The sequence below is a fragment of the Rana temporaria genome, chromosome 4 (genome assembly GCF_905171775.1).
Source record: "Rana temporaria chromosome 4, aRanTem1.1, whole genome shotgun sequence".
Classification (NCBI taxonomy): domain Eukaryota; kingdom Metazoa; phylum Chordata; class Amphibia; order Anura; family Ranidae; genus Rana; species Rana temporaria.
Genome location: NC_053492.1, coordinates 170,883,268 through 170,896,586, shown reverse-complemented (window position 1 = coordinate 170,896,586; position 13,319 = coordinate 170,883,268). Strand labels below are relative to the sequence as shown.

The 13,319-nt window shown below is 44.9% G+C and overlaps 1 protein-coding gene across 1 annotated transcript in view; it reads right to left on the bottom strand.

Annotated features, from left to right (window-relative positions):
• Positions 1–13,319, bottom strand: part of TMEM212 (transmembrane protein 212) — a 53,041-nt gene that overhangs the window by 38,530 nt on the left and 1,192 nt on the right. The gene's annotated exons all lie outside the window — the stretch shown is intronic.

Genomic DNA, 13,319 nt, shown 5'->3' with positions numbered 1-13,319 from the left:
GGAGATACTTTTATAACCCTTTCCAGCTTTATGCAAGTCAACAATTCTTAATCGTAAGTCTTCTGAGAGCTCTTTTGTGTAAGGCATCATTCACATCAGGCAATACTCCCTGTGAAAATCAAACCCAGAACTGGTGTGTGTTTTTTATAGGGCAGGGCAGCTGTAACCAACACCTCCAATCTCATCTCATTGATTGGACTCCAGTTGGCTGACACCTCACTCCAATTAGCTCTTGGAGATGTCATTAGTCTAGGGGTTCACATACTTTTTTCACCTGCACTGTGAATGTTTACATGGTGTGTTCAATAAAAACATGGTAACATTTAATTCTTTGTGTGTTATTAGTTTAAGCAGACTGTGAGTGTCGATTGTTGTGACTTAGATGAAGATCAGATAACATGTTATTTCCAATTTGTGCAGAAATCCATATCATTCCAAAAGGGTTCACATACTTTTTATTGCAACTGTACATGTTTTTTGTTTTTAATGCTTGTATAAAACCTTATCAAGCCATAAAGCAATAAGCCTATTATTGACATTGCCCACATATTTTGTGGTAGTTAGAAATGCAAGCTGAAAAATTAAAACCTAATATTGTTACTATGAGTAACACCTCCTTTCTATTATATTAGTGCCAGTGGAAACATAGTTTAGTAGGTAAATGTTTATTTCACAGTTCAACAAGAACCCTTGGCAGGTTTGCATGTCGTGTTAGCTGATCATTATGGGCTAGTGTACTTATGCCTCGTTTCCACTGAGCGGATCGGTTCGGGTCGGTACAGTTTGGAACGGCTAGAATGGTCCGGTCTATTCTGGTGAGCATTTCCACTGCAAATCGGACCGACAGGGGCCATACATGGTTTAGAAAAAATGGCTAGTGTGTCCACCAATCAGTGGAATGTATTGTGTGAAGACAGTATCTATGCCCTAAACGAACCATACCATTTTCTATGGCCCCACATCTGAAGCAGGACCAGTGGCGGTGTGTCCATAGAGGGCGCAGGAGCGCCGCCCCCTCTCGCTCCTGCACCGCCATTGAATACAATACATGGCCGAAGCGTCATCGAGGGCGGAAGAAGACATCGAGGGACGGTGGAAGGAGGATGGCTAACCCCAGAAAGGTAAGTGCCGGGCGGGGGGTGGGGGGGCAATCTGGCAACATTTTACAGGGCACAGTGGCGACAATTAATAGGCACAGTGGCGACAATTGATGGGCACAGTGGCTGCGTTTGGCATGGCACAGTGGTGACAATTGATGGCACAGTGGCGACATCTGATGGTACAGTGGTAACAATTGATGGCACAGTGGCTGCGTTTGATGGCATGGCACAGTGGCTGCATTTGATGGCACAGTGGCTGCATTTGGCATGGCACAGTGGTGACAATTGATGAACACAGTTTGCGACAATTGATGGCACGGTGGTGACAATTGATGGCATAGTGGCGATGATTAATGGCACAGTGACTGCGTTTGATGGCATGGCACAGTGGTGACAATTAATGGGCACAGTGGCGACAATTGAGGGCACAGTGGCTGCGTTTGATGGCATGGCACAGTGGTGACAATTGATGGGCACAGTGGCGATAAATGATGGCACAGTGGCTGCGTTTGATGGCATGGCACAGTGATGACAATTGATGGCACAGTGGCTGCATTTGATGGCATGGCACAGTGGTGACAATTAATGGGCACAGTGGCAACAATTGATGGCACAGTGGCTGCGTTTGATGGCATAGCACAGTGGTGACGATTGATGGGCACAGTGGTGACAATTGATGGCACAGTGGCTGCCTTTGATGGGCACAGTGGCTGCCTTTGATGGGAACAGTGGCTGCGTTTGATGGGCACAGTGGTTGCCTTTGATGGACACAGTGGCTGCGTTTTATGGGCACAGTGGCTGCAATTGATGGGCACAGTAGCTGCGTTTGATGGGCACAGTGAGGCTGCAATTGTTTGTTTTTTTCGTTTGTTTGTGCCGCCCCAAAAATTTTGAGCACCAGCCTCCACTGAGTAGGACCCAGAATGGTGTGGTATGGTTTGGTTGTATGAGCCTTGGGGGTTTGCTATATTAACATCTTTAAGGCCCCTGTCAGTTTTTTCAGCGGACCTGAACGGCCGCTCCATACATCTCTATGGAGCATCAGATGTCAACGGTGACATGTCCGCTGCCATCCGACCCGGTCTGGTCTGCTAAAATCCGACGGATGATGATACGTCGCCATCCGTCCATGGTGGATCCGAACGGGTGAGATCTGATGAAAACGGACATGCTGTCCGTTTTCATCCGATCTCTCCATAGGAGACAGCGGCGCTGGACAAGCCCCTCCCTGATCAGTGAGCAGAGAGGGACCTTTCATCCACCGGATCAGCAGAGAGATCTCCCGCTGAGCTGGCGGACCGCTGCAAGTGAATCCGTCCCCGTGTGGAAGGGGCCTTACAAGGAAACTTGGTAAGGAAGTTATAGATTTTTTGGGAGCTGGGTTTGTTTTTTGTCAACATTACTCTAACAGGTAAAAAGTTACAAAAACAGAACTACTGTAAATGTAAAACGGAGGAATGTCAATATGATAAAATAAATACGTCTAAATAATGTTTTTTTAATACCTGCTAACATACTTTATGAGTGAGTGAGTGAGTGAGAAACTTATATAGCGCAACCAGTGATGGACTGGCCATGGGACTACCGGGAGATTCCCGGTGGGCCGATGGCTCTGTGGGCCAGTTTCAGTAACAGAAATGCCTCTTATTTATTTTTTATTTTTTTTTGTAACGGATACCCACAGCCCCGCATCTTCACCCGGCCACCGTGGAGCTGATACAGGCACAAATTGGGTGTCTCAAGCTAGATTTCCTAGCTGGTTGCTAGCCACACCTGCCGCTTAGCGTCTGACAACCAGTGACGTCAGGCACACAGACACAGAAGGAGGCTGAGGCGGCCCGGCATTCACAGCAGAGCAGGACTTAACTTTCTCCTCCTCCGCGCCGAGTGCTTAGCTCCACCCACCTGCTCCTCTTGGTTCGGTGATATGCTCTCAGAGAGGGAGTGCTGTGTGTGATCCTCTTCTTCTGCTGCCTGTGCCTGACTTTTCCGCACTGCCTGAGTGCTGACTGAGTGAGCCAAGAGGGAGAGCAGAACTTCCTATGCCTGTTGTGTCCCCACTGCTGTTTTCCCTGCTACTGTTGGTGTTCGGGATCTGTAGGCAGCTGTCACTATGTCAGGTGACTTCAGGCATGCCCATACTAGCTCCCAAACTACAGCACAGTATTGGCCAATGGGGAAACAAACAGAAAGCAGCGGGAAATATGACAAGTGAGCCGGAGAGGACATCAGCAACATCAGATGACATCAATGTACAAGGTAATAGATCATTGAAGAGTGTGAGGATCGGCTTTAGTGGTAAGCTCTGTAATATTAAACAAAACGAGTTCTGAAAGCTGTGATTCCTTAGGGGTTAACTTAGTAAAAGTGCAGTCAGTTACCCTCCATAGTGACTGAAGGGGTTAATTTGTACCTCTGATTTAAGATTAGAGTCTTTGGCAGCTTCTCTCTCCCCTTATCTTAGTTTGCAAGTTTTGCTGTATTGCGCTTTAACTTCGTGCTCTGGTGTGGCTGATCTGAGTGTCCAGAATCATTACCTGGGGGTCAGTATTCAGAATGTGGAGAGATAACATTATTTTATCACTATAGTAGAGCCGCAGTATCTTATGCCATTGATAAGAAACACGTCGGGACTTTAGTCAAGTCACAAACAGCATTGCCTGGCTATCTATGGATGTGCTATATGTTTAAGCTATTTATTTCTCCAATGATCTATTACTCCATGCTGTCATGTTAGGTTGCAGTAAATTGATATAAGAACAGGAATAAAGTATCTGCTTTCTACTGACAAGTCTAATAAGAGCGGTATTAGTATGTACTCATTTTATTTCCCTCAGACCATGTACACTGACATGAGAGCACCTTATATGCCCAGTGCTGGGTGATGTGTACACTGACATGAGAGCACCTTATATGCCCAGTGCTGGGTGATGTGTACACTGACATGAGAGCACCTTATATGCCCAGTGCTGGGTGATGTGTACACTGACATGAGAGCACCTTATATGCCCAGTGCTGGGTGATGTGTACACTGACATGAGAGCACCTTATATGCCCAGTGCTGGGTGATGTGTACACTGACATTAGAGCACCATATATGCCCAGTGCTGGGTGATGTGTACACTGACATGAGAGCACCATATATGCCCAGTGCTGGGTGATGTGTACACTGACATTAGAGCACCATATATGCCCAGTGCTGGGTGATGTGTACACTGACATGAGAGCACCTTATATGCCCAGTGCTAGGTGATATGTACACTGACATGAGAGCACCTTATATGCCCAGTGCTGGGTGATGTGTACACTGACATGAGAGCACCTTATATGCCCAGTGCTGGGTGATGTGTACACTGACATGAGAGCACCTTATATGCCCAGTGCTAGGTGATATGTACACTGACATGAGAGCACCTTATATGCCCAGTGCTGGGTGATATGTACACTGACATGAGAGCACCTTATATGCCCAGTGCTGGGTGATATGTACACTGACATGAGAGCACCTTATATGCCCAGTGCTGGGTGATATGTACATTTTATTGATGGGATGCTGCTAAACTGATTCTTGGTGGATGTGGAAGGATATTTCTGTGGAACTTTTCAGGGAGACTTCTATTCATGATATTTAATGTATCATTATTGAAGGTACTGTATATACATTGAGATTTATAGCAGCTGAATGAGGGGTCCACACATTATAGGGAGTTCAGTTTGACAATGCTGACAATTTGTAATGGTGAGGGCCTTATTCATTTAGCTTAGATCTAGAATGGCTTGCTATAGTTAAAGTTTAGCCCCGTTTTGTCCTTGTGTGTGGCCACATTTTTAGCCAAGGTTTTTCTTCTTTGACTGTGGTATCGCATGTGTCTCCCATATATATTGTTCCTAGAGTCACCACTGTGTACTGCCTATCATAGAAATAAAGCAGAACGGCTAATGGACAGTGAGGGGGGGACTTGGGTGGCCATCAGGGTTGGCCATGTCCGGCAAGCATGGGAGAGATCTGTCATCTGCACTGCCCATCACATCACTTCGAAGTGCACAACCCAACTCAGCCTCAGCACTGTTGCATTGCTGAAAGGCAGCCAATGGCTGTGCAGCAATGCGGCTTCTAAAATTCCAGCCAATGAGGCTGTAGCAATGTTCCTGCATGACATTAGCCCTCCCACTTCACCTCTTCACACGTTTTTGTGCGCGTTTGCAAAATTAAAGTGGGCCAGTCGGGATGAAGTCCAGGGCCAAATTTTTGTCCCAGTCCAACCCTGAGCGCAACACAAGCAAACTGAATCGCCTCTGGGCGCTTAGTATCCTTTCCCTACTATAAATCAGTACAGAACACTACATTTATCAATGCAGCCTAATACAGTCACAATACAGTTGCTCCCTGGAGTATTATAATCTCTGTGGGATAAACTCTAGATCAGGGGTTCTTAACCTGGATGGGTTTGAGGAGGTCTGTGAGGGTGCGACAAAAAATAACATTTACAGCCCTTCCCTTATCCCAGTCAATGGTTTCCCATTGAAAAAAAATAAAGAAAATGCAGCCTGCCATTGCACATAGCACCGACCGCAAAGCATCTCTTTTTTTGGCCCATGTTTACCATCTAAATTTGCATCATGGTTCTCTCTTTTATCACATTGCACCACTCCATAATAGCAAGTGCTAATTAAAATTTTCTAGTAGTAGTAGTAGATTTGAGCAGAATTAAAATTGTTTTGTTTATTTTGGTTTATTGTGCACAACCTGATATGCAGTAATAAAAATTCCTTTTTTGTAATATTTTTTATTATAAAGTAAAAGAGGGCAACAAAAAATGAGTGTGATATTTGACAAGTTCAATAACATTTTATTTTTCTTCAGCCGCATGTGTTAGTATAAATGCATTTTTTCCCCAAAATTCCCCAAAAAATCAAAATGTTTTAGTAAGTTTATGACTTTGTATTGGGTCCCATTTACAGTCGTCTTGGGCCACATGCAGGCCTTGGGCTGCAGATCAGACACCCCTGGTTTAGTACTTCTAAATTGTACGTAGGATCTCTCCTATTTTTCTTAGAAATGTTCTGTCGTTTCCAATAATAAATTGTATCTTTATAGCTCAGTAAATATAGAAATGTGAGGAATGTGCTGATTTACAGGAGCACTGAATGAATAAAAATACATGCAGTATCTTTGAAATTAGTACACCCCAAGATATCAGTCAAAGCTAGGTGCAGTAACTTTTGCTCTCTAGTAATGTTATGCAGTGTTTTTAAACAAGTAACTGAGTATAATGAGTATTATTATCAACTATTTAGAACTGCTTTGGGATTACAAAGTGAAAAAGATGCTCTTGGTACTGATTGTGATAGACAAAAACACGTGGTCATGATAGATGAAAACAAGAGTGAGAGGAAATCCAAATAAATGAAACGCAGACACGCAATCGAGCGTTAGCAAGTTAGCAGCTTAATAATTACACCTGACATAAACTGTATGGCACCCAAGCAAAAGCAGACTCTCCACAATCATTTAATTGTAAAAACTCAATCACTCAATATAACTGAAATAATTTAGTTTTATATGTGGGGGTCATCAAGTTTATAATAGAATTTGGTATAGGTGGCATAGTTATACAGTATATAGCCAAAGGTTTGTGGACACTTGACCATCACTCCTATCACGCGGCATTGGCGGCTTTACGGGTGGCATGGGCGGCTCCCCCCTTCGTCTAGGTGGCATTGGCGGCTTCATGGGCAGCATGGGCGGCTTCCTCCTTGCTTCTACTCCATGGCAGCATGGGCGACTTCACGGGCAGTATGGGTGACTTCCCCCCTGCTTCTACTCCAAGGCAGCTTCCCAGGTGGGATTGGGTGGCTTCCTCCCTACTGGCCAATAAGGTCGCTTCTCCTCTCGGAAATTCGGGACTTACGATCCGCTTCCTAAAAATCCCTGTGTCTATAGAAACCACCGATCTAACACTAACCTCTCTAGCCTTGTAATGAAAAAATGTGTAAAAATACCTTTTTTGAACCCGATCCGACCGATCTCCAGCGGCAAAAGCTCTGCAAAGGACAAGATTGACAATAGCTGTGAAATGAATGGGAAGTGATGTCACATATAGACTTGCTATGGGGCTTCCGTTGTCATCCATTTCCTCTGTACCCGCCTCCACAGCGAAGGAATGGAGGTATGTATACTCATTTTTTCTATTACATGGCTAGAGAGGTAAGTGTTACAATTCTGGTGGCTATAGATGCAGGGATTTTAGTTTTTGCATGGACTTCCACTTTAAGCCCCGTACACAGCGGCCAAATGTCGGTCTGGCTTCTGTCGAAGGGGCATGACCGGCTCCCAATCAGCACTCTCAAGCTTTGACCAGAGTGTTCTGGCAGGGGAGGGGGGCCGTCACCCTGTCAGAACACAGTAGAATAGCAGGGGAGATAGCTGTACTAACATTGGATTGTTAGTACAGTGGCTCTGACCTGAGCTGTTAGTTTTTTTCCGTTCAGCCCGATGTTGTTGCACAAAAAAATTAAGCCATAAGTAACAGGCTTTACTGAAGGCTATACCCAGGATTTTGGAGTTCATTTCAGTTAATTTGTACCCATTTAGCAAAGAGAGCATTTGTGAAGTCAGGTATTGATTGAGTAGAGCTGATAGCTTGCAATTACAGGCCACTTGTTTGACGCAAGCAAACACCTGTGGAACACATGCAGATTTTTGCATGTACCTGGTCATTGGCTCAATTGAGTCACATTCTCAGCCATTAATAAAAAGAAATTAATGGAATCCCTTGGGGACCCCCAGTTCACCAGAACTAGTGTCACAATTGAAAGATTTCCCCAGCATGCTACTTCAGCGTGATTTCAAAGCTTTGGATCAGTGTGATTTGCACCTCAGATTTCATTGCAGCTTGCAACTTCCTTTAATAGAAGTCTATGCAAGTTGCAATGAAATCTCTAAAAAGTAGTACAGGAGCCTTTTTCAAAGTTGCTGTGACTTGATTTGCAACGATTTGAGTGGTTCCATATCCAGCAATGGAGAAAAGCTTATCATACAATTCTGAACTATAAAAATTGCATGACAAATCGCACCGGTGTGAACCAGGTTTTAGAGATTATGGCTTCCAAAGCTGCTTCAATCCACACAAAAATGGAAAATTGTATCAAATACTTATCGCAATTTCCTTTTCTGATGCCAATATATAGCAGCATACATATGATATAGTTCTGCCCCTATATTCACCCACAGGACCTGTTTAGCTCTATAAAAGTCTGACTGAGAGCTACCTTCCCCATTCTCTGTATAAAGCACAAAGATCAGAGGGACGGTGCGTTTTCTTCCATGTATTGGCGTCAGTAAAGGAAAATTACGGTAAGTAATTGATTACATTTTCCATTTTCCTGACACCAACATGGCAACATACATATGATAAATAATGAGCTTTTGAGAGGGAAGGTTTAATGCTGCAAACTTAGTCTTTGTTTAACAATAATTATAGAAGTTTGGATCGTTTTCCTCCCAAACTCTACTCTAGTAAGAGCTGCTCGATCCACCCTGTAGTGTTTCAAGACAAATGATGGGATGACCAGCTAGCCGCTTTGCAGACGGTCTCCAGAGACACTCCTGCCCATGCTGCCCAAGAAGAAGAAGACATCATCCTGGTTGAGTGAGCTCTAACCACCTCCGGAGGGTCCTTCCTGGCCGCTCTATATGCCCGGTGAATAGTTTTTGCTATCCAGGCCGAGATGGTTCTGGCCGAGGCCGCTTTTGCTTTAAATTTTCCAGAAGGTATAATGAAAAGTCTATCAGAATGTTTGACTAAAGAAGTAGCCTAGAGATAGGCTTTGAAGACCTTTGGAATGTCCAACCCATGCAGGTCAGCATCTGCTTCTGCTGGGAAGGCTGAGGTGAAATATTGATGCCGCTTTTGGGAAAAGTGATCCAATGGTCTCAGCACAACCCTTTCTGTGAAGAACATGGTATAAGGTTTGGTTGCCCCCAATGCTTGGAGTTCCGACACTCTTCCCCCTGAAGTTATAGCTATTAGTAATGCCGTTTTTAAGGTGATATCCCATAGTGAACAGTCTTCTGTCGGAGCACAAGGAGGGTTTGCTAGAAAATTGAGGACTACTGCCAGGTTCCATTGAGGGAGAATATTTCTCTTGGGAGGGCGTATTCTAAGTACTGCTCTCATGAAGCGTTCCACCATCAGGTTTGCTGCCTATTTTTTCGGGGTAAAATCCGACATGGCTGAAATCTGCACCTTAAGTGAACTTAGGCTGAGCCCCAAATCCAATCCGGATTGCAGGAAAGACAGGATTTGAGACACCTTCGGGTCACTAGGGTCGAACTGACGTCCGGCTTCAAAGCTTGTGAATCAATCCCATATTCTGGAGTAGATGGCATTGGTTGACCCCTTTCTGGAATTCTGTAAAGTCCTAAAACCCTCAGGAGAACATCCTAACTATTGTAAGCCCTGCCTTTCAATCTCTGTAGATATCTCCTTGTGACATAAGATGAGGAGTCACCGGCAGAGTGATCGATGGGCACACGCTTAGATCCATTGCCAGAGAGAACCATGGTTGGTGAGGCCAGTAAGGTAATACTGTGACGACTGTCAGATTCTCTGCCAACAATCTCTTCAGGAATTTCAGAATTAGAGAAAAGGCATAGGCCAGCTGTGCGTCTGTCCCCCCCGCTAATGGATAAGGGTAACCGGCTCACCTAGTTGGTTGATGAGGCAAAGAGATCCATTGCGGATGCCCCACTCATTGGAGATCTGTTTGAACACTTTGGGGTGAAGGGACCATTCGTTGGGATCCTTAAATTTACTCCGCTTCCAAATTCTGACAACCTGGAAGATATATGGCCCTCAAATCTGGGAGATATTGTTGTGCCAATGTCATGATTGGTTTCACCTCTCTCAAGAGGGATTGGCCTTGTCACTTTATATAGGACATTGCTGCCTGCTGCAGTGTTCTCCAGACGGAGCAGTACTGGGCTACCCTGTATGTCAGGTAACAAGGTGGCTAACGCCATGAATGCTGCTCGATATTCCAGAATATTGGAAACTAGGCCCTGAGTGGGAAATTCCCATCTGCCCTGGATCTTGAGTTGCTCGCAGGTGGCATCCCACCCTGCTGTGCTGGCATCTGTGGTAACAGTGAAACATGGCTGCGGCCCTAATGGATGATGCTGTACTATCGTTTCTTGTCTCAATCACCACCAGAGACTCTGGCATATCTGGCTGGTGATCATGATTGGCTAAGCTAAACAAACCTTCTTACACTGTATCAGGAAGCCCTGTTGAAAATGTTAAGTCTCCAGTGAGCCCAGGGGATCATTAGGATACATGAAGCCATCGTCCCAAGAAGACTCATGCACTGGGATGCTGACATCACTGGTGCAACCATTGTCTGTTGGAACTTATAGATGATTTTGGGGAATTTCTGAAGAGGCAAAAAAACTGTGGCTGTCTGAGTATTGAACTGGGCTCCTAAGTAGACCATATTCTGTGTAGGTTTCAGCTGGCTTTTTTGATAGTTGACTATCCAGCCAAATGTCCTTAAGGTGGACAGCATGAGCTCCTTTTGCGTCTGCAAAAGGTCTTGGTCCTGGGCCAGGAGGATGATGTTGTCCAAGAAATGATGGACTCTAAACCCTTTCTCCCTTAGTGGGGCCAAGACTGCAATAAGAACCTTGTTGAAGGTTTGAGGAGAAGTTGATAGGCCGAAGGGAAGGCAGACAAATTGGTAATGCCTGTTCCCCACTGCGAACCTGAGGAACTGTTGGTATGACTGAAGAATAGGGACATGCAGGTAGGCATCCTGTAAGTCCACCAAAATTATTCAGTCTTTTGGTTGAATTATCTGGATTATGGTATGGAGAGACTACCTGGACAAATTTGTTCAGCTTCTTAAGGTCGATCACTGATCTGAAGCCCCCCATTTTTCTGGACCAGGAAGAGTGGTAAGTAAAAGTCTGTAAACCTTTGAAAGGTCAGAACTGATATGATTGCCCCTTGAAGCAACAAGATGTTGATGTACTCCTGAAGAGCAGCTACCTTCAGGGTGATTGGGTTGTCTTGGTGGGGGTGAAGGAGTATTCTGGAGGGCTGACGTTTGAACTACCAATAATGACCTTGCGCCACTGTGGACTGCACCCACTGATCTTGCCAGACCTGGGCAAGTTTGAGCTGCCTGGCTCCAACAGTCTTCCCCTGGGCAGACGTGGCATCAAAAGGGCTTCTGGGCATCTAAGGGAGCTGCAGGGGCCTTGGCTTTCTATGATCTAACAAAGGTTGACTGTGTACCCCTCCAACCTCTTCTGTAATCTTTGGACAGACTAAAACCTCTGGAATCCTGGTACCTGTTTGACGCCCCTCTGGTTAGTCGCCCCCTCTGGCGTCTGGACCTCCGATCTTGGGGTAAAAGGCTTGATTTTTCTCCTGTAACCCTGGAAAGTTTCTAGCTTTTGCCCGAACAGTGCAGCCTGGCAGGTCAGGAAAGGTAGGGAAAGAGGGAGTGCCCACCCCCCTTCTGAACCATACTAAGCCACGTGCCCTCAACATAGGGGGTGCTTTGAGGGAGCCCCCCAAGCACCATGTCTCCATATTGATGGGGACAAGGGCCTCTTCCCCATGTTGATGGGGACAAGGGCCTCTTCCCCACAATCCTTGATATTGGTTGTGGGGGTCTGTGGGCAGGGGGCTTATCGGAATCTGAAAGCCCCCTTTAACAAGGGGACCCCAGATCCCGCCCCCCATGTGAATAAGTATGGGGTACATAGTATTCCTACTCATTCACCAAAGAATAAAGCTGTAGTGTAAAAAAAATGATAGTAGGCAGTTTTTGACAATTCCTTTATTAGAAAAAAACAAAAACAATGTCCCCTGATCCATCATCAATCACAATGCCTGACACCACCAGTTACCCGAAAAAAAAGAAAACAAATGGTCCACACCCACCAAATGTTCCCTCCATCTGATAGTTCTTAAATAACTAAGGGGCGAGGCCACCTGGTGACATAACCGGATGACTCTTTCCCTTGTGACATCATCCGCCAGGGGCATGCTGGGCCAACGATATCACAAGGTGGCGGGGTCACCTGGTGATGTCAGTGGGTGACCCCACCCTTAGTTATTTAAGAACTGGCAGACGGCAAAGCTTGCAGACGGCAGGAGCGGACCCCTTTTTTTTTGGCTGGCGATGGGTTTACTTCGGGTTCTTTGTTTTTTTAGAAACATGTACCATAGGAAACCATGTTAAATAGACTGTAGTACGTTTCTGCAATCTGCAAAGCGCATGGGTGTGAACTAATTCACTCATTGTGAGTGACAGTTAAGAGCTGAAATCCTCATACACATAAAGGTAATACAACATAAAAAGTGGGTATACTGCCCCACCTGGAAGTTACAGGTCATGTCCCAAGGTCTATCTAGGAAGTAATGGAGAGGTTTTTTTTTTTACTATATAACAATCACTGACACTGAGATTCTGGTTGTGCTGATTATGAAGAAATGTACTACGGAATATACACTAACTATGATGATGAGCTTTTATAGAATTTGACCTAAGCTTACTTTGCAAGTCCAGCTTTTGAAAGCTCCTCTTTTGAGCATCGCTCCTGTGGGATTAGGAGTTCGCCTCTTTGCCCTCACTTGATCAAATTGAAAAGGCTCATTTTATCCCTCTTTGAGGTAAGCGCTCTATGAGCATTATGTCATTGGGATCACCACCAAGTTATTACACAGAAGAATTATTTGACACATCACATAGAAGCAACTTGTCACTTTATGAAGACTGTTTATACACTGCTTTGGAAGAATTATTGTTTCACATTTGTAAAAAGTGGAAGTTTTTCTTTATATCTATTTATCATATTTTTGCAGTTATTAACGTTTTTAAGAATTTGCGCTGATCACCATTTATTTTTATTATCCATTTAGGTGCTATGTACAGCCACCCATAGAAATGAATGGCTGTATGTAGACATACGCTAGCACTTGTGTAAATGTGTGTGGATGTATGGCCCTGGACGCAGGCTGTCTGCATTCAAGGGTGTAAATTCATATGCATGTGTATGCGTTTAAGCAAATACAGGTGTATACCCACGTGCAGCCATTGATTTCTATAGGTGGCTGTACATAACACCTGTGGCTCCTGGGCTGAGAAACACACTCACATTTTTCGATGTATAGCCCCAGGAACCTGTGTACGTGAGGCTGAGAATGG